This window comes from Pseudophryne corroboree, chromosome 4 (genome assembly GCF_028390025.1).
Source record: "Pseudophryne corroboree isolate aPseCor3 chromosome 4, aPseCor3.hap2, whole genome shotgun sequence".
Classification (NCBI taxonomy): Eukaryota; Metazoa; Chordata; class Amphibia; order Anura; family Myobatrachidae; genus Pseudophryne; species Pseudophryne corroboree.
In genome coordinates this window covers 435418090-435439899 of record NC_086447.1, presented here as the reverse complement: position 1 = coordinate 435439899, position 21810 = coordinate 435418090, and the positions used below count along the sequence as shown (strand labels likewise).

The window sequence follows — 21810 nt, the reverse complement described above, 5'->3', positions numbered from 1 at the left end:
CTTGTGCAAATGACCGTTTTTGTGACCCGGAGGGGTCCCCTGTGGATGAGGAGGGAGTACAAGCAACAATCACGTCTTCCACTGACTTTCTCCAGTTCTCTGCATGCTGTTCAGATTTATCTAATCTTTTATTAATTTTAGATACGCTTTTGGGTAATTCTCTCACCCACTCAGGCTCTTGCTGCGACGGTAGTGCCACCACATTACATTCCTGTGCACCTAAAATGACTTCCTCAGGGGAAGAGCTTCCACCGTTCTCCGACATGTCCCACACGTGTAATATCACACCACAGACACTCAGGGGGCTACCGGAGACAGACCCACAGTAAAATCAGTCAGAGGAACACAGAAGGAGTCGCCAGCCCACAGCTCAGTGCCTTATTAAAGATTTCTGTATAAATATCAAATGTACACGAAAAACCTTTCAGCGCTATATATTGCCAATAATGGGTCCACAGACCTAAAACTATACTCCCCCCCCCCCTTTATAACACCCTGATACTTGTTCAGATGTTGAGGGGAGGACCAGCGATACTTCAGCCAGGAGAAAATGGCGCGGAGTTAGGGAGTGCTAGCAGTCTGAGGCGAAGCCCCGCCCATCTGTGGTGGCGCGCTTCACCTCAGCAGAATGCAATAATATTATTTATACTGGTGGGGGTGTAAAAACAGAGGTAAAATACATGTATATTACTTTTCTTGCCAGTGAGAGTAGGTGTTTCCTGCTGCTCAGGGCGTTCCCCTCCCCCTTCTCCTGCGCCCTACACCCATGCTGGACTCTGTGTAATGGAGAGCAGGCTCGCGCAGCGACCCGTTTGCTACGCAGTACCTTATGCCGTCACGATGACCGGAGCTCCCCTCTCTTCAGGCCTCCGGTGATGTACTCACCCACCTTCTGACTTCTGGCTCTGTTAGAGGGGTGTCGGCGTGCTGTGGGAGTGAGCGCTAGCTGCAGCTAGTGTTCAGTACCCCTCAGGAGCTAATGGTGTCCTGTCAGCCAGAAGCAGAGCCATGAAACTACATAGGAAGTTGGTTCCTACTTCTCCCCCTAAGTCCCACGAAGCAGGGAGACTGTTGCCAGCAGTCTCCCTGTAAAATAAAAAACCTAACATAAAGTCTTTTAACAGAACTCAGTAGAGCATGCGACCAGTCTCCTGGGCACATTTTTCTAAACTGATGTCTGGAGGAGGGGCATGGAGGGAGGAGGCAGTTCACACTCTAAAAAAGTCTTAAAGTGCCCATGGCTCCTGCGGTACCCGTCTATACCCATGGTACTGAATTGGACTCCAGCATCCTCTAGGATGTAAGAGAAACAATAACTAAATTTAAAGCATAACAATACTGGGCATTACAGTGAGAACCAATTAAATGTAATTCTCAGTGTTTAGTTTATCAGGACATTTTAATAGTTACTTTGTTTGGTCTATGATTTATAGCTATTCCTTGAGTATTAAACATTTGAAAGAGCTCTGATAAAATATAACAATGCCATCTTACAAATGTATATGTACTATGTACACATTCCAGCACAATTTTTTTAGGCTTTGCATCATTTTACGTCATCTCCAGATCCTCCCTGACTACATCTTGATCTGTCTAAGCCCTGTCTCTAATTGCAGCTCCCTATGCCCTGTTCCCTTCATAAATAAGGACTATTAAGCTGCATGACTAATACAAATACAAATCTGTTGACTGATATAGAAATCAGACCTCAATATAGATTATAGTTTACATAATATAGACTTGATCTCTGTTATCTACCGACTGTACAGTAAAGTGCCTAATAACTTGTTGCTTGCAGACCCCTCTCTCCCCCATCACACTTTCCTGTACTTACCTCCCATTGGTCTGTCTTCAACTCCATGATTTTGTATCTCAGGGCACTTCTATAGGCTGAGATAACACTGAACAGTCCATATCACTTTACTTGGTAAATAGTATCAGCCTTTGTAAGGGCTGTAGTATGGTATGCCGGCGGTCGGGCACCCGGCGACCAGCATACTGGCGCCGGGAGGCCGACCGCCGGCATACCGACAGTGTGGCGAGCGCAAATGAGCCGCTTGCGGGCTCGCTGCGCTCGCCACGCTGTGGGCACGGTGGCGGGCTACTTGTGCGCCGGGATCCCAACAGCCGGCATACTGAAGACCACCCTTTGTAAGTAGTGGACTCCAATTTGATGCCAGAGTCCTCTATACGTGCAAATAATATTCATCAATTGTTACACCAACAGTGTTGTGGTCTTCATAGCTGTTGTTATTTATGTATATAGTTTGTCAATACTTTTTCTTTTAAAGCAGTAAAGCACTATTCTGTTACTAGCACTAAATCATTGCTCTGGGAATAGGACTAGAAAAACTAAATTTGCATAAGCAATTCTGTATAATTCTGATAATGCAAAAGCAATGTTTCGTACTTATATGAGACAACTTTTATCTATATGTTCCCACAAGACCTGAATTAAAACGATCCTCCAGTTTTCCTTTTTACTGAGGTTTTTTAGTGCATTCCAAATAAGAATCTTATTATAATCAGGTACCTTGGGACAAACAGTGCACTGGAGTCATCAATAATAATACGTTTACTTACCACCTCCTCACATACAGATTAATAATAACAGAACAAGGGCATCCAAGGTACATCCAGTAGAAGATCCCTGTACAGCAGGCTCTTCATATTTTTTTACTATTATTTATAGTAATGGCTATGATATTTATTGCTTAGTAAGCTTCGCTCAGGGATTTTGTTTTTATAAATCCTGCTGATTGAGGGGATTAAATTAACCCGTGTTAATTTACTGCTGATGAAAAAGGGAGGTAGCTGTAACGCCCAGGGCTATTCAATTGTGTTCCCTTTTTCACCCAATCACCTTAACGCCCATTAACTTAATGTGTTAGTGGGCATTAACACACAGAATACATAATAACCTAATGGATTTGCGTGTTAACAGGGTCGCGGCACCTGTTAACCAGCTAGTTATCTGTTTTGTTTTTTTAAATTGGCTGAAGCAGGTGAAAAAAAATCCCCGATAACTCCTGGCTTCCGTGCTAATTGGTTAGCAGGGAACTAATTAACCTGCGGTAATCTACCACAGCTAATTGAATTCCACACTGAGGGATGAATTCAATTAGCCGCAAAATCACTCTTGTTTTGCAGCTTTTTTGCCTCGAAAATGGTGTTTTCACTGGTATGCGTGTTTTCGTGAATTACCTATTCAATTGCAAATTTGCGAAAACGGGATTCTGGGTGGTGTCAAGGGGTTCTGAACCAAATCCCGACATTTTTAACTTTAAACAGGATAGGGATTCCCAACTTTTCATCTGCTCAGAGGTGGTGAAGTGAAATTTGCGGTAAAATTACAGCGAATCTGTTTTCGCTGACAATTGAATAGGCACTTATAACGATTTGCTGTAATATCGTACGGCTAATTGAATTCGGCTCTAAGGCTGATATATAAAAAGAAAGTGCTAAAATCTCTTGCTACTCTTGCAAGTTTTTGTCTTCACTCATTCTAAATTCTAAAGTGTCTAATATTAAGCATTTGATGATCTAGATGTCTTCTTAAATGTTTAATGCTATCTTTGAAAAAAAATTATTATATAGTTTAGTTCTAACATAATTGAGTTCTAATAGAGTTCTAACATAATTGTACTATTGTGTTCTGGTATATGTATTATAGGAAAAACAATGTTTTGCACATATTACTTATTAGAGATTTGAAGATATGATACTGGTAATAAGTTTAAGGGTTTAGCTAAACCTGTGTCAAACTCTACTAGAAAATAGATTCTAATAAAAAATAGATTATGTACAGTCATCTTTAGAGATGACTGTAAAGGATACAGATTTGTTGAGCTAGTTTTCTTTAAGGCATAGTTTTGCAGGATCATTAAGCTGTGCAGCATGGCATTAATTTCATTTATTTAAATTGTATTTCTTGTTCTGGGTTTCAAATTACAATCTTTTTAGTGTAGTTTTCATTAACCTGGGAGTACTATATCGCATTCCACACTCATTTCAATTGTACCATTAACATGAATTTCATTTTATTCATTTATGAATGAATCTCCCCAGTGAAAAACTGCTAGAACTGGATGTGGTTGTATATACCCATTGAAATTTGACAGAAAAATTGACAGCGAAATGCGAAAAATATCAATGATTTATTTGCAGTTCTCTAAAATTGTAGTTATACTCTGATTGTTTATAGAGTGTAATGCAAAAAAACTTTTAATGTTATTCAGTACTTATTTGCTATCATGCCTGATGGCTGATTTTGGTTGGGAGAGGCGTGGTTGGAACAGTAGTGAATGTTGTAGGCTGGACGTTCTGATCCAGTTCCTAATCATGGAATAGATTATGTGAATAGCAATGGGTTCTACAGTGATGACAGGAACTGGTTATAGTGTAATTAATACAGTCTTGAATTTGAGGATTGCCCGAAATCAAAACCATACAGCACTATAGTAATAACTTTATTAAATTGAATAGTGCTGACATCACATGAGCTGAGTCCAAAGTAGGCAGCAAAGAGAATATTTAAGATGATACGTAGACCAAAGCTGAAGCAGAATTAGTATAGAAATTGAGCTGGATCCGGTATTACAAATTGACTGAAACTAGTTGAACCTGGACTGGTACCAGTATTGCACCTGGACTGGAGCTTGCAATTGAGCTGGATTGGAACCAGGATAGCACCTGGACTGGAACTGGAAATGTAACTGTTTTTGCTGTTATTGCTCCTCCCCTTGTCACATCGAGATAATACATGCCTCAGTTTAGGTCACTAAGCCATCCAATAGTGAAAACATCATCCAAATTCATCCAGTAGTTTTTTGCGTGATGCCGGAATGAAGACAGACAAACAAAAATTCTGAAACATTTTTTTTGTCTCCATAGTTCATACACAGTCCCAAGGAGTGAATTTCTGCCATAAAATTGCTATGTACAGACAGAAAAAAATTACAACTTTATTATAAGTATAGCTATATGTCTTTTCAGCTGATAATAAATTAAGTATTGGGCTATGGAATATTTAAAGCTTTGCTAATGTTGCCCAGCAATAGCCATTTGTTTATTGATTCATTGCCATTCTTGCCCTTTGAATGTGATTCTATGGGGTATATTTACTAAGCCTGGGATGGAGATAAAGTGGATAGAGATAAAGTACCAGCCAATCAGCTCCTAATTCCCATGTCACAGGCTGTGTTTGAAAAATGACAGTTACGAGCTGGTTGGCTGGTACGTTAGCTCTGTCGACTTTATCTCCATCCAAAGCTTAGTAAATAGACCTATGTTATTTGTGATTCATACAGGCTTCTGTATATAATCGTTTTGCGGTTATAGGTGCACACTAATTATGACATCATGCAGCACTTGGGCAGTAAAGGTATGTAGTTGTCATTTTGATATTGTACCCTGGAGGAAAGAACACACACACAGGTCCTGAACTTTTGGATTAATCAATGAATTTGAATCTCTGTAGCTGTGCCATGAGTGCCATGCAGTTGTCTGACTTATTTGTGGTCAGCCGCTGTGCTGACAGTGGGAGAGCACGGAGTCAAGTAACAACTGCATATTAGGGAGTACCGATGTCAGCTGTTGCTATTATATATAGTTATATGTAGGCACATAGACCACTTAAGGTACTTAGGTGGTACTTTATTGACATTGCTTAAACATGAAAATATGCTCTAAAAATCACAGAAACCTATTAGATGTTTGCTTTATTATCTATCCTGCTCTAAACAGAAAAGTTGATTGTATGTTATAATTGCAGTGCACCTTTGAAATATGCTAGTGATAATAAACAATATGAGGCTGTATTAGAATGGTTGTATGGCAATTTTTTCATGTTGAATATTTGTTTTCATCATACAGTTTGTTGTAAAATGCCTCTTTTATATTTATTTACTGTATTATACTATTTAGAATTGTTCTTAATATTTCACAATACAAACACATGTACGTAATACTGTATTATTTGTCCAGATGAGGGCACTGTTTCCTTGTCTATTTCCTCACCGGTCTTATCTGCTCTCCCGCTAATGCTGTGCTGTTCCAGGAGCAAAGAAAATCAATCATTTTACCAACCTACAGCTCTTCTAATGAGCGTCACGGAGAGAAAGGTGCTATTGAACAACTGCTTCAGACAATATCTTTGCTGAAAATAATAGGAATCCCTTTGGCCCCTTTATACTTGCAAAAGAAATGTTTAATAGTTTTAAAAACTTATTGGCCTCAGATCCACTGTGCTCCCGCTGCTACAGCATGTGATTTAGCTCAAGCTCTCCTGCTTCAAATCCTATAGGACAGCCGCTTGTTTTACCTAACCACATAAACTATCGTCCTTTTCTTTATCTATATTAACTTTTTTTTTCTTTTGTCCGCACGTTGTCTAATTGGTTTAGAGCACACATTATTTTGCTACATTTTTTTAATCTTCTCAATTGTTAATTTCTTTCAAGCTAAAAAATATTAGAGATTATTTTAATTACCTTGCTTCTGTTTACTTTAAGAGATTTTATTATATTTTGGTTCTCTAAATATCTTAAAATTGGTTTTAAGTGCATTTGGTGTCACAATATAAAACAAACTATTAAAGATTGCTGTTCATAAAAAATTGTCATAATCACAATGAAATGTGATCATGCCGAGTATTGTTATTGTATGCTAAGAACCCCACTTTTACTCATTGTTAATTGCAGAGTTTATTAGAAATGTTCTGATTTACCTGCATGCTTAGAGTGATCACATGCATATTTTCTTTTCTTCTGTGTAGCACTACATATCTCAGCATGGTAGCACCTCTTATTATGTTTAGAGTTAAGGTGTGCAGTCCAAGCCCCCCCCTCATATAATGCATACTAATATCAGGTCTTACATCTCTGCCTTTAATAGTTTCCATACATGCTCTTACTTGGGCTGATTCCAAGTCATACAAATCTGTCCTCACGGACGCAAACAACAAGTTTTTTCAAACAACGAATTTCTGCATTTTTGCACATGTCCGTCCTATTCTGAAATGGATGCAATTTGTCTGGATCGGTCTCACCCAAGGGCATATTGGGGTGGGAACTTCGGGATGGCAAAGCAATCTCATGGAGCCACCCTGACTATTGGGAGTGTCATGGGAGTCTTGTATATGTGAATCAGACGCTCTGTGTGATAACATCAGTGGGCGGCACTGGCTTTTGCTTGCACTATTCATTGCATTAATTGAATGGATTCTAGCATTAGCATAAAGTAGTATAACAGGTTTCCCTGTCTGCCCCGAACTGCAGCCACTGTGTGCAACTCCAAATCAGCTTCACTGTGCTCTTTTACATTGAGAACAAGGATACCATGAGATGCTTTTTTCAAGTGAAAATAAGTGGTTATTTATTGGCCACAGATATAATGAGTTAAAAAAAAAAACCAGGAAACTTTGTATGGAAATGTTCACTGTGGACTTTTCTTTATATTTGTAAGTGTCTCAGTCATATTAATAGTAATTGGTTCGATCAGAGGTTCTAAAATGCATTACACAAGGCACACCAACAGTCCAGGTTTTAAGTATATCCATGGCATAGACCGGACCATTTTTGTAGTTTATTAAATTCTACACACTGGAGGTACAATCCAAATTTTAATCCGATTGTCTGTTTGGGCTTTATTGTTCACGCAACGAAAGCCACAAATCACTAATGACGTCATTATATCACCCCCCTTTACATCCCGTTAGGGGAGGTTTATTAAAATTCTAATTACGGGTGGCCTAACCTGCAGCCTGAGAAGACATGCCTTCCATGAGCTCCTGCCGGCCCTGCATTTAAAGTGGATCTACCTCCGGTTTTCTCCCCTGATTCTCTCCCCCGGCGGGTGCCCATCACGTCCGAGACCCAGGGAGGCTGGAGTGGTGCCCCCTGGCACTTTTTTAGAGCTGAGGCCTACATCGCGTCCCGGGGCCGGGACCTCGAGTTTGGGGCCTGCCCGGGCGCGGGCTCCGGGACCGGAACGCGGCCGCACCGGGACCCCTGGCGGCTCCCCCCTGCCTCCAAACCGGCCCATCCACTGCCCCTTACCTGCCCCAGACCATCGGGGACGGCGGCGGGGATCAGACTTCCGCTCCCTGCCCTTCGGAGCCGCGGCTGCGGCCTCCTTGCTCCTGCACCCCTCACGGCGGTGGCCATCTTGCTACACCCGCCCGCCGTTCGGCTGCATTCCCCTGCTCCCACGGGCGTAGCCTGTTCCCCCTGAGCCCCCCTGCCACATAAATACCCCCTCTATAGGGAAGACGAGGGGTCTGCTGCTTTTTTGAGGCCCCAGGGAGTAGAGGCCTACACTAGATCCGGGGGTCCGGGGCCTAAATTAGCTGCACACACCCGTCTGATTTGCCCTGCCAGTGTGGAGGCCTGTTAATAGCCACCTACCCCCCCTTGCAGCTGTGGATGGACTGGCTTCTTCTCTGTGCTCCCCCTCATGCTCTTTGACCCTGCACAGTAAACGCGGGAATTTCCCTGGAGGGGAGAGTGATTGCCCAGGGAGGCACGGTCTGCCCGACCCCTGTGACGCTGTGCTGCTACCTGTTGTCTGGGTGCCTGGCTCCCCCTCTCCCTTGCTCGCTGGAGACCTGCCCCATGGGCACTGCTGGAGGGTGATGACCGGATGCCGGGCCTCTGGTGATGCCGTTCTTCTGATGTAGTCCAGACCGTTTACACACCACCACATTTGGTCTCTATGCTTACCTAACCTTTCGCCTTATATTCCCCGGGATCCGTGGTCTCTCCAGCGCTCTTGCCTAGCCTACGGAATTACATCTCTTCAGAATGCCTCCGAAAAAGGTTAAAGAGGTGCTGCCTCCTAGAGTATCTTTTCCATCTCAGAAAGCGGCTCCTGCCCCCTCTACTGCACGCAAGTCCCCTGTGGCCACTTCTGCGACAGACCCTCCCTGCAGCCCTGCTTCTGTCCCGGGTTTTGACCCGGAATCCGACGCCCCTCTCACGGTCAAAACTCTGTATCAGGCTCTATCAGCGTTTAAAACAGAGTTGACTCAAGATCTCACAGCGGCTGTCCGAGAGGTTAAGACGGAATTGCATGCTATAGGGGAACGTACAGACCATCTGGAACGGAAAGTCGAGGAATTGGTCTCGTCTCACAACGACCTCATAGCGGCCCATGATCAACAGCAGAGTGACCTTGAGGCGTTTAAACTTAAGATTGCGGATATCGAGGACAGATCTCTGCTTTGACTTTGGCTAAAAGACGATCGTTTATCCCTGTTACCCTGGCGCTCCGTGAGCAAGAGATCACTTATCGATGGGGTTTTCCGGTAAAGCTCATCATCTCGTATGAAAATAAATCCTACACAGTTGCCTCGTTGGAAGCTGGAGTCAAGCTGCTATCGGAGTGGGATATTCCTGTCACGATGCCGCCTGGATCCAAGAAACAGTCAACTCTTCAATCGGAGTGGTTCGTCGCCTGAAGTCGTCACTTTGAATTTGGACTTTGAATATGGACGTTACTTTGTACCGTTCTAACGGATGGGTCTCAGCTATTCGTTTTGATGCGGCCACGTGAGTTACCCTGTTAGTAGTTATATTGCTGGAGTCCCGGCTCCGTACTCATGGTTTAGTTCATGCGTATATGTTCTCTGTTTTCTTTACATGGTTGGTAGGCATATTTGTATCTGTACATGTCTCTTCTTTTTTTTTTCCTCATCTAGGTTCATAGGTGGTGGTGGCGTTAGGCCACATGTTCCCCCCTGTTAATGTACTACTGCATTTTTTTGCTTTCCTTGCAGTAGTTATACCGATCCAATGTACTGGGTCGTTTTGGTTTGTTCTTACCCATTCTTCCCCCGTTATTCCCTCCCTCCCCCCCTCCTCTTGTAACACTGTAACTAACTGTATGAGACAAAAAAAAATTTCTTGTATGTATACCACAATATCTTACCACTCATGGCGTGCTTTAGACCGTCTCGATGCTCCAGGTTCTGTCCATGAACGTTAAGGGGTTTAACTCCCCTAACAAGCGAAGGTTAGCATTGGGCTATTTTGCTAGGCACAAGGCGGATGTTGTTGCGCTGCAGGAGACACACTTTTCATCCTTAGCGCCCCCTGTGTTTAAAGACCGCAGGTTCCCTATCGGTTATTTTGCAAACGGCCCTTTTAAGAGGAATGGTGTAGCTATATTTTTTAAAAACTCAGTCTCCTTCACTTTACACTCCCAGGTTGCCGATAAAAATGGCCGCTATCTTATATTGAGTGGCCTTTTAGATGACAAACCGGTTACCCTGGTTTCAGCTTATGCCCCTAACTCAAATCAAGTGGCTTTTTTACGTAAACTATATTTAGTTATCCAGAGGAACCGTACAGGCTCGCTCCTCCTCATGGGGGACTTTAATTTGGTCCTTGACCCTAGGTTGGACAGGTCTCCCAGGCCCTTTTCTTCCCCTTTAGCCTCCTCTAACGCCTCATACTTAGCCTTCCGCAATCTCCTGGCTGAATTTGACCTCTACGATATTTGGCGAGTGCAAAACCCTACAGGCCATGAGTACACATACTATTCTCCCGTTCACAACTCCTATTCCCGTATTGATTTTTTGTTTTCTGATAAATGGACCCTCCAATTTGCTACATCTGCGGATATCCTTCCAATAACCTGGTCAGATCACGCCCCGCTGATTCTTAAATGGGATCTTAATAGTCAGCATGCCCCGCCCCGACCTTGGAGACTCTCTCCTCACTTACTGGCCAACCCCGTATCTAAAAAAATTATAGTAGACAGCATCATGTCCTACTTGGAATTTAATTCTCCTTCGGACACGTCCACTCTGAATTTCTGGTGCGCACTGAAAGCTGTTGCTAGAGGGGCGGCAATACAGGCAGGAGCCCACCTTAAGAAACTACATCAACAACGTTTAAATGATTTGGAGCGTAAATTAAAGGAACTGGAGGAGAAAAATCAAGCTTGACCCTCGAGATCCCTCCAGAAAGAGTTAGCTGACATTAGGTCCCAGCTTCAGACATTGCTTATGGTGCGCACCCAGGCTTCATTAAACAGGATGCGTCAGAAATTTTACCTGGCGGGGAATAGACCGGGAAAATTGCTTGCTCGTAAGCTTAGAGCGCAACAAGCTAGGAAAAGAATTAAGCTTATTATGTCCCCAACAGGCGCCAAAATATCTAACCCTTTGGAGATATCAAATCAGTTTGCTGACTTCTATTCCCAACTTTATAATCTCTCGACTGACCCTTCTACCCCGCAGCCTACTCTTTCCTCTAACAACTCCTTTCTCGCTGATTTGAAACTTCCTTCCATTACCGACGACCAATTAGAAATGCTGAATGCCCCCTGGTCCACCACGGACACGCTAAGGGCGATTAAATCCCTCCCTAAAGATAAGGCGCCAGGCCCAGATGGCTTTATTAATGATTTTTATGTTTCACTCCAGGACCTCCTGGCTACATCTCTGGTAACAGTTTATAATGAAATTACTTCTCAGGGCACTCTCCCAATGGAGATGCTGGAGGCTCGCATTGTCACGATCCCCAAACCAGGTAAGGACTTGACTTCTTGCCAAAACTACCGCCCCATTGCGCTGTTAAATGGAGACATTAAAATATATGCTAAATTAATAGCTTCCTTCCTTGATACACCCCGACCAGGTCGGATTTATCCCTGGTCGACAAGCGTCTGATAATACCCGTAGGGTATTTAACCTCGTAGACTCCATAGCGCGTGAAAAGGGCCTTCTCCTGTTATCCTTAGATGCGGAGAAGGCTTTTGACCGCATAAACTGGACCTACATACGGGAAGTATTATTGAAATTTGGCTTCCGCGACCGAATCCTGTCATCCATACTAGCCTTGTATAGCTCGCCCTCGGCCCGGGTCTTTACAATGGCACGGGTCAGGGCTGCCCCCTCTCCTCTTTCATTTTTGTCCTGGCGATTGAACCTTTGGCAGCTAAGATTCGGGCTGCCCCCTCTCCTCTTTCATTTTTGTCCTGGCGATTGAACCTTTGGCAGCTAAGATTCGGGCGGACTCACAGTTTCCAGGACTCCAACTCGTTACCGTCTCCCATAAACTATGTTTATTTGCCGATGATGTTCTTTTATTTGTAACCAACCCCTGCACCTCACTCCCTCATTTACACAATATTTTAGATAGGTACTCTGCAGCGTCCTATTACAAATTAAACACAACTAAAACTGATGCCCTGCCTATTAATCTCACTCACTCCATGGTCCCTTTGCGTGCTAAATACCCCTACAATTGGCAAACGACCTCAATACGGTATTTGGGTATCTATATCCCCCCATCCTCTTCTGTATTTGATGTTAACCTCCGCCCTTTACTGACCGCGCTACAATTGTCCACCAAATCGTGGCTTAACTATGAGATATCATGGCTGGGACGTCTGGCCGCCTTTAAAATGTCGTTGCTCCCCAAATTAATGTTTCTGTTTCGCACAATCCCCTTTGTCTTCCCCAAGAAATATTTAGATAAGGCTACTACTATCCTCACCAATTATGTCTGGTCTTCGCGACCGCCTAAATTGTCCCGCGCCAGGATGTCATTGCCTAGGAGAGTTGGTGGCCTCGACATGCCTAATCTTTCCCTATACCAAGAAGCCTGCCTCTTAGCCCAGATTAAAGCTCTTTCTAGTGATGCCCATTCGGAGTGGACGTGTTTGGAGGGACTAACCTGCCCCAGGTTCCCCTTGAGGGATCTTTTTTGGCTACCCAAATCTATGCGACCTTCGGATCTACGCCTTCTCCCCTCAACCCGAGCCACCCTACAGTTCTGGGACAGACTGACCATGGGCTTATTTTCTCCCTTTCATACCTTGCCTCGAATTTCCCTACGCACAGTAGCCGCCCTAGTCCCTAATCTTAATTTGGCAGGTTGGCGTTCTATGGGGATTGGTCTACTGGGAGACCTGTTCAATGGGCCCGTGCTTAGCTCCTTCTCTGCCATTCAAGAACGCTTTGCTTTACCTGAATCTGAGAGGCTCAGATACTATCAAATACAACATTGGTGGAACAGCCTCCACCTTGCCCCCTCCCCATTGCACCCTCCTATGTCTCAGGTCCTGGATCGTCTTTCTAAGGATGCTTCTGCAGGTGAGATCTCCTTCTGGTACAAAACACTACTAGCATTGGTTCCCGTTCTTAAAACTAGAGCCCAAATCAGGTGGGAGGTGGATATTGGCTGTACCCCTACCGACCCACAATGGCAACACATTTTTACGTCATCCTTTACTATGTCTAAATGCCTAAATCATTCCGAGATGCATGTCAAGTTACGGCATAGGTTATATCTCACACCCGATAGGTTGCACACGATTTGGCCTGCATGCTCGAAGTTTTGCTGGCGCCTCTGCGGCGAGGTGGGCCATCTTTTTCATATTTTTTGGACCTGTCCCTCTATTAAGTTGTACTGGGTCGAGGTGTTTGGGCTGATTAATAAAGTACTTGGACTCACTCTGTCCCCCACCCCCCTCATTGCTTTACTAAATGTCTACCCGCGCACCGTAGGTGCTAATTTACAGTTCGTTTTAGGTCATATTTGCCTTGCAGCCCGTGCAGCCTTAGCCCAGAATTGGAAACAATCCATACCCCCCCCCCCCCACCCCTTAATGAAAGTCATACATAAAATTCAGAAGCAATTCTTGATGGAGACTGAGTATATGCCTTGCTCCCTTTCTGTCAAGTACCCTCTAGTGCGTTGGAAGCCTTGGCTGCTCTTTGCCACGGAGGGTGAGGGAGCCAATTTAGTACCGCGATCCTCCTCCCCGGACATTCACCCTCACACCCCTCCCCTAGATGGAGACCCCTCCTCTTCCTGAGTCTGGGATCGCTCTGTGCTCATGGTTGCAATTTGCATTATTGTGGACTCAGTGTCTTTTTTCATTATGTACCCCTTACTACATTACGTCCACTGTAGTTCTTCTGATACACATGTTTGATTGATTTTGAATTGTATGTATAAGTATACATGTTGTCTCATCTATGTATTTACTGCTTCCCTTCCCTCCATTTTCTTCTTTCTGTACCACTGTTTTGCATAACAAAAAATTGAATAAAAATTATTGATGATAAAATGCTAATTACGTAGTTTTCCTATTTTCCTCCTGAAGAATTCCTATGTTACATTTCAGCTTCCTAACACCTCTGCGTTCTGGTGGGATCACTTTGGCATTTGTGGGAAGTGATATAGAGATTCTACATGCTTTTATCTATTTATGTGATGTAAGTGCAAATTTGTCAAAATAAAAATTTGTTATACCTTTTAAGGACGTCTGCACTATAAGCCTCTTTCTCTATCGTCCTAAGTGGATGCTGGGGTTCCTGAAAGGACCATGGGGAATAGCGGCTCCGCAGGAGACAGGGCACAAAAGTAAAGCTTTTACAGGTCAGGTGGTGTGTACTGGCTCCTCCCCCCATGACCCTCCTCCAGACTCCAGTTAGATTTTTGTGCCCGGCCGAGAAGGGTGCAATTCTAGGTGGCTCTCATAAAGAGCTGCTTAGAGAGTTTAGCTTAGGTTTTTTATTTTACAGTGATTCCTGCTGGCAACAGGATCACTGCAACGAGGGACAGAGGGGAGAAGAAGTGAACTCACCTGCGTGCAGGATGGATTGGCTTCTTGGCTACTGGACATGAAGCTCCAGAGGGACGATCACAGGTACAGCCTGGATGGTCACCGGAGCCACGCCGCCGGCCCCCTCACAGATGCTGAAGCAAGAAGAGGTCCAGAATCGGCGGCTGAAGACTCCTGCAGTCTTCTTAAGGTAGCGCACAGCACTGCAGCTGTGCGCCATTTTCCTCTCAGCACACTTCACACGGCAGTCACTGAGGGTGCAGGGCGCTGGGGGGGGGGCGCCCTGGGAGGCAAATGAAGACCTTTAAAAAGGCTAAAAATACCTCACATATAGCCCCAGAGGCTATATGGAGATATTTACCCCTGCCTAAATGTACTAAATAGCGGGAGACGAGCCCGCCGAAAAAGGGGCGGGGCCTATCTCCTCAGCACACGGCGCCATTTTCTGTCACAGCTCCGCTGGTCAGGAAGGCTCCCAGGTCTCTCCCCTGCACTGCACTACAGAAACAGGGTATAACAGAGAGGGGGGGCAAAATAAATGGCAATATATTAATATAAAAGCAGCTATAAGGGAGCACTTAATCATAAGGCTATCCCTGTCATATATAGCGCTTTTTGGTGTGTGCTGGCAGACTCTCCCTCTGTCTCCCCAAAGGGCTAGTGGGTCCTGTCTTCGTATAGAGCATTCCCTGTGTGTCTGCTGTGTGTCGGTACGTGTGTGTCGACATGTATGAGGACGTTATTGGTGTGGAGGCGGAGCAATTGCCAAATATGAGGATGTCACCTCCTAGGGGGTCGACACCAGAATGGATGCCTTTATTTGTGGAATTACGGGATAGCGTCAACTCGCTTAAGCAGTCGTTTGCCGACATGAGGCGGCCGGACACTCAATTAGTGCCTGTCCAGGCGCCTCAAACACCGTCAGGGGCTGTAAAACGCCCCTTGCCTCAGTCGGTCGACACAGACCCAGACACAGGCACTGATTCCGGTGGTGAAGGTGACGAATCAACCGTATTTTCCAGTAGGGCCACACGTTATATGATTTTGGCAATAAAGGAGATGTTACATTTAGCTGATACTACAGGTACCACTAAACAGGGTATTATGTGGGATGTGAAAAAACTACCAGTAGTTTTTACCGAATCAGAAGAATTAAATGACGTGTGTGATGAAGCGTGGGGTGCCCCGATAAAAAAACTGCTAATTTCAAGGAAGTTATTGGCTTTATACCCTTTCCCGCCAGAGGTTAGGGAGCGCTGGGAAACACCTCCTAGGGTGGACAAAGCGCTAACACGCTTATCAAAACAAGTGGCGTTACCCTCTCCTGAGACGGCCGCACTTAAAGATCCATCAGATAGGAGGATGGAAAATATCCAAAAAGGTATATACACACATGCAGGTGTTATACTACGACCAGCTATTGCGACTGCCTGGATGTGCAGTGCTGGGGTAGTTTGGTCAGAGTCCCTGATCGAAAATATTGATACCCTGGACAGGGACAATATTTTACTGTCGTTAGAACAAATAAAGGATGCATTTCTTTATATGCGTGATGCACAGAGAGATATCTGCACACTGGCATCACGGGTAAGTGCTATGTCCATTTCGGCCAGAAGAGCTTTATGGACACGACAGTGGACAGGCGATGCGTAGAGGAGTTATTTGGGGTCGGTCTATCGGATTTGGTGGCCACGGCTACGGCCGGGAAATCCACCTTTCTACCTCAAGTCACTCCCCAACAGAAAAAGGCACCGACCTTTCAACCGCAGCCCTTTCGTTCCTTTAAAAATAAGAGAGCAAAGGGCTATTCATATCTGCCACGAGGCAGAGGACGAGGGAAGAGACAGCAACAGGCAGCTCCTTCCCAGGAACAGAAGCCCTCCCCGGCTTCTACAAAAGCCTCAGCATGACGCTGGGGCTTCGCAAGCGGACTCGGGGGCGGTAGGCGGTCGTCTCAAGAATTACAGCGCGCAGTGGGCTCACTCGCAGGTAAATCCCTGGATCCTGCAGATAATATCTCAGGGGTACAGGTTGAAATTAGAGACAGAGCCACCTCGCCGTTTCCTGAAGTCTGCTTTACCAACGTCCCCCTCAGAAAGGGAGACGGTTTTGGAAGCCATTCACAAGCTGTATTCTCAGCAGGTGATAGTCAAGGTACCTCTTCTACAACAAGGGAAGGGGTATTACTCCACTCTTTGTGTGGTACCGAAGCCGGATGGCTCGGTAAGGCCTATTCTAAATCTGAAGTCCTTGAACCTGTACATAAAGAAGTTCAAGTTCAAGATGGAGTCACTCAGAGCAGTGATAGCGAACCTGGAAGAAGGGGACTTTATGGTATCCTTGGACATCAAGGATGCGTATCTCCACGTTCCAATTACCCCTCACACCAGGGGTACCTCAGGTTCGTTGTACAAAACTGTCACTATCAGTTTCAGACGCTGCCGTTTGGTTTGTCCACGGCACCTCGGGTCTTTACAAAGGTAATGGCCGAGATAATATTTCTTCTTCGAAGAAAAGGCGTATTAATTATCCCATACTTGGACGATCTCCTAATAAGGGCAAAGTCCAGAGAACAGCTAGAGATGGGTTTAGCACTATCTCAAGAGGTGCTAAAGCAGCACGGATGGATTCTGAATATTCCAAAATCCCAATTAATGCCAACAACTCGTCTGCTGTTCCTGGGGATGATTCTGGACACAGTTCAGAAAAAGGTTTTTCTTCCCGAAGAAAAAGCCAAGGAGTTATCTGACCGGGTCAGGAACCTCCTAAAACCAGGAAAGGTGTCTGTACATCAATGCACAAGAGTCCTGGGAAAAAATGGTAGCTTCTTACGAAGCAATCCCTTTCGGCAGATTCCATGCAAAGGGATCTGTTGGACAAATGGTCAGGGTCGCATCTTCAGATGCACCTGCGGATAACCCTGTCGCCGAGGACAAGGGTATCCCTTCTGTGGTGGTTGCAGGAGGCTCATCTATTGGAGGGCCGCAGATTCGGCATGCAGGATCGGATCCTGGTGACCACGGATGCCAGCCTGAGAGGCTGGGGAGCAGTCACACAGGGAAGAAATTTCCAGGGAGTGTGGTCGAGCTTGAAAAAGTCTCTTCACATAAGCATTCTGGAACTAAGAGCAATCTACAATGCTCTAAGCCAGGCGGAACCTCTGCTTCAAGGAAGACCGGTGTTGATCCAGTCGGACAACATCACGGCAGTCGCCCATGTAAACAGACAGGGCGGCACAAGAAGCAGGAGGGCAATGGCAGAAGCTGCCAGGATCCTTCGCTGGGCGGAGTATCACGTGATAGCACTGTCAGCAGTATTCATCCCGGGCGTGGACAACTGGGAAGCAGACTTCCTCAGCAGACACGACCTTCACCCGGGAGAGTGGGGACTTCATCCAGAAGTTTCCCACATGCTATTAAACCGTTGGGTAAAACCAATGGTGGACATGATGGCGTCTCGCCTCAACAAAACACTGGACAGGTATTGCGCCAGGTCAAGAGATCCGCAGGCAATAGCTGTGGACGCGCTGGTAATACCTTGGGTGTACCAGTCGGTATATGTGTTTCCTCCTCTGCCTCTCATACCAAAGGTATTGAGGATTATACGGCAAAGAGGAGTAAGACTAGTGGATCCGGATTGGCCAAGAAGGACTTGGTACCCGGAACTTCAAGAGATGGTCACGGACGATCCGTGGCCTCTACTTCTGAGAAGGGACCTGCTTCAGGGTCCTTGTCTTTTTCAAGACTTACCGCGGCTGCGTTTGACGGCATGGCGTTTGAATGCCAGATCCTAAAAGGAAAAGGCATTCCAGAAGAAGTCATTCCTACCTTGATAAAGGCAAGGAAGGAAGTCACCGCGAAGCATTATCGCCGTATTTGGCGAAAATATGTTGCGTGGTGCGAGCAGCGGAGTGCTCCGATGGAGGAATTTCAACTGGGTCGTTTTCCTACATTTCCTGCAATCAGGATTGTCTATGGGTCTCAAATTGGGATCTATTAAGGTTCAAATTTCGGCCCTATCAATATTCTTCCAAAAAGAATTGGCCTCAGTCCCTGAGGTCCAGATTTTTATCAAAGGAGTACTGCATATACAGCCTCCTGTGGTGCCTAAGGTGGCACCGTGGGATCTAAATGTAGTTTTAGATTTCCTCAAATCCAATTGGTTTGAACCACTAAAGAATGTGGATTTGAAATATCTCACATGGAAAGTGACTATGTTACTGGCCCTGGCTTCGGCAGGGAGAGTATCTGAACTGGCGGCTTTGTTTTATAAAAGCCCTTATTTAATTTTCCATTCGACATAGGGCAGAGCTGCGGACGCGTCCGCATTTTCTCCCTAAGGTGGTATCAGCGTTTCACCTGAACCAGCCTATTGTAGTGCCTGCGGCTACAGACGACTTGAAGGACTCCAAGTTGTTGGACGTTGTCAGAGCCTTAAAAATATACATTTAAAGGACGGCTGGAGTCAGAAAATCTGACTCGCTGTTTATACTGTATGCACCCAACAAGTTGGGTGCACCTGCTTCTAAGCAGTCGATTGCTCGTTGGATTTGTAACAAAATTCAACTTGTACATTCTGTGGCAGGCCTGCCACAGCCTAAATCTGTTAAGGCCCATTCCGCAAGGAAGGTGGGCTCATCTTGGGCGGCTGCCCGAGGGGTCTCGGCATTACAACTCTGCCGAGCAGCTACGTGGTCAGGGGAGAACACGTTTGTAAATTTTTACAAATTTGATACCCTGGCAAAGGAGGACCTGGAGTTCTCTCATTCGGTGCTGCAGAGTCATCCGCACTCTCCCGCCCGTTTGGGAGCTTTGGTATAATCCCCATGGTCCTTTCAGGAACCCCAGCATCCACTTAGGACGATAGAGAAAATAAGAATTTACTTACCGATAATTCTATTTCTCGGAGTCCGTAGTGGATGCTGGGCGCCCATCCCAAGTGCGGATTATCTGCAATACTTGTACATAGTTATTGTTAACTAATTCGGGTTATTGTTTAGGAAGCCATCTTTCAGAGGCTCCTCTGTTATCATACTGTTAACTGGGTTTAGATCACAAGTTGTACGGTGTGATTGGTGTGGCTGGTATGAGTCTTACCCGGGATTCAAAATCCTCCCTTATTGTGTACGCTCGTCCGGGCACAGTACCTAACTGGAGTCTGGAGGAGGGTCATGGGGGGAGGAGCCAGTACACACCACCTGACCTGTAAAAGCTTTACTTTTGTGCCCTGTCTCCTGCGGAGCCGCTATTCCCCATGGTCCTTTCAGGAACCCCAGCATCCACTACGGACTCCGAGAAATAGAATTATCGGTAAGTAAATTCTTATTTTTTGCTTTATGTGTGTGAGCCATTGTGTTCCACCCTTGTGGTAGACACATACACACCACATTTAGGTTGGAATTATGGAGAAAGAAGACTAATCCTTTTTGGAAGCCAGCATAAGAGACAGAAATTGTGATGAGCTCATTCTTACAAGTTGCTTTGTGAGTGTACAATTGTCTTTTAAGACACATTCATTATAAAAAAAGGTCTCTGCACTATATTGTTCTTTTTTTTCTTTCTTTCTGTGAACTACATCCCTTTTATTAAATTGGATGTAAGGTACACATAGGCTCTAAGAATATGAAGATATCTCTTTACATGTAAGCCTAGTGAAGCGCCAGAGTGGAATACTACTTGTTTGTATTACTATTGGCCGACAGTAACTTAAGTCGACACCTAAAATAGATCGCATGAGCAAGGTCGACATGAGTTTTAAAAAATGTTGGTGTTGTTTTCTTCTTACTGTGACGGGGAACCCCAATTAGTGCACCACGTCCCCTCGCATGGCTCGCTTCACTCGCCATGCTTTGGGCAAGGTGCCTCGCTCCGCTACCACTGTGCTTGGCACAGGTTACTGTTCCCAATTGTAGTCCACGTGGTTAGTAAAGTATGAAAAAGTTAAAAAAATTGTGAAAAACTCATGTTGGCCTAATGCATGTCGACCAATAGTGTGTGTATGTATGTGTGTGTATATATATATATATATATATATATATATATATATATATGTATTTATTTATTTATTCCATAGCTGTAGTGAAATAAATCCGTTGACTTATTTTTTTCATTAATTATGTTTTTATTGTAGAGATTTTTTATGTCTTCAAAACGAAAAGCTTTATCGGTTCTGTGTTTCTAGATTCTATTCTGTCTTTTATCCAATCACTTGGGTATCACTCAGCAGCCGCATATAGTAGCAGCAGTTGTATACAATTTTTATAGTGCAGTATACTCCCCTTATTTGCATAATTTCTTGTGCCAAAAAAATGTATTTGGTGGCTGGAAGAAACACAAATGACTTGTTCTTTACTGCGTTTATTTGCGTGTCGTATTGTTTTTGTATTATGAGTAAAATGCATACATCATTATCATTTTTTTTCATCATCTGTATACAGGGAATACATATTGGAGACCGCCAGTCAGGCTGCCAGCTGTCACTCTACCGACAGCGGCATCCAGTCAGCCAGAATCCCGGCCGCGAGGCATCAAGTCCCCTTGCGGGCTCACTGCGCTTTCCATGCTTCAGGCCTGGTGTCGAGCTTAGCTCACCACAGGTTAAATTCCCACTCGGGTGGTGGTGTGGACCCACTACCCGAGTGGGAATACTGGGCTGTGATCGAGATTGCGACTGCCGTAATTTCACCGGCTGTCCGGATTGTGTTCTATGCCTCGGGCATCTTTTTACCTGAAAATGTGTCTTAGTTCTAATGTAGTGCCACTAGGACGCACCAGAAGACTATGCTGATTAATTTGATATGTGACTAATAAAGATGCCCGGTGCTAGTAGAGTGGCACGGGTCCTGGCACTCCGCAAAGGGCTATTTGGCTTGTCTACAGCAATATGTACAGTATGAGGACGCATCTATAGTGTGTCATCAGTTCACATTGAAAACCATTTATGTTCTGGGAGTAAGACTAAAGTCCTGATTCAGTGTTGTATGCTAATGAATCCACAGCTGTTATCCCATGTGCAGCAGATGTGCGAAAATATGCAGATGACACATATGCTTGAATTCTATTGAGACGCCCACTGGCAGCTTCACAGATCCAAGCAATTGTGCACAAATATGCAGCGATGGTCGCAGATTCTTCCATAATTGAATCTCTGAATAACCCTATGGGCATGCAGACTAGCCATGGGAATTGAGTTGCTGGTGTCATGTTTTGAATGTATGGGAATGCAGATAAA

The 21810-nt window shown here is 44.9% G+C and overlaps 1 protein-coding gene across 1 annotated transcript in view; it reads left to right on the top strand.

Moving 5' to 3' along the window:
• UBE3D (ubiquitin protein ligase E3D) overlaps positions 1-21810 on the top strand; it is a 493536-nt gene that overhangs the window by 64438 nt on the left and 407288 nt on the right. The window lies entirely within an intron of this gene.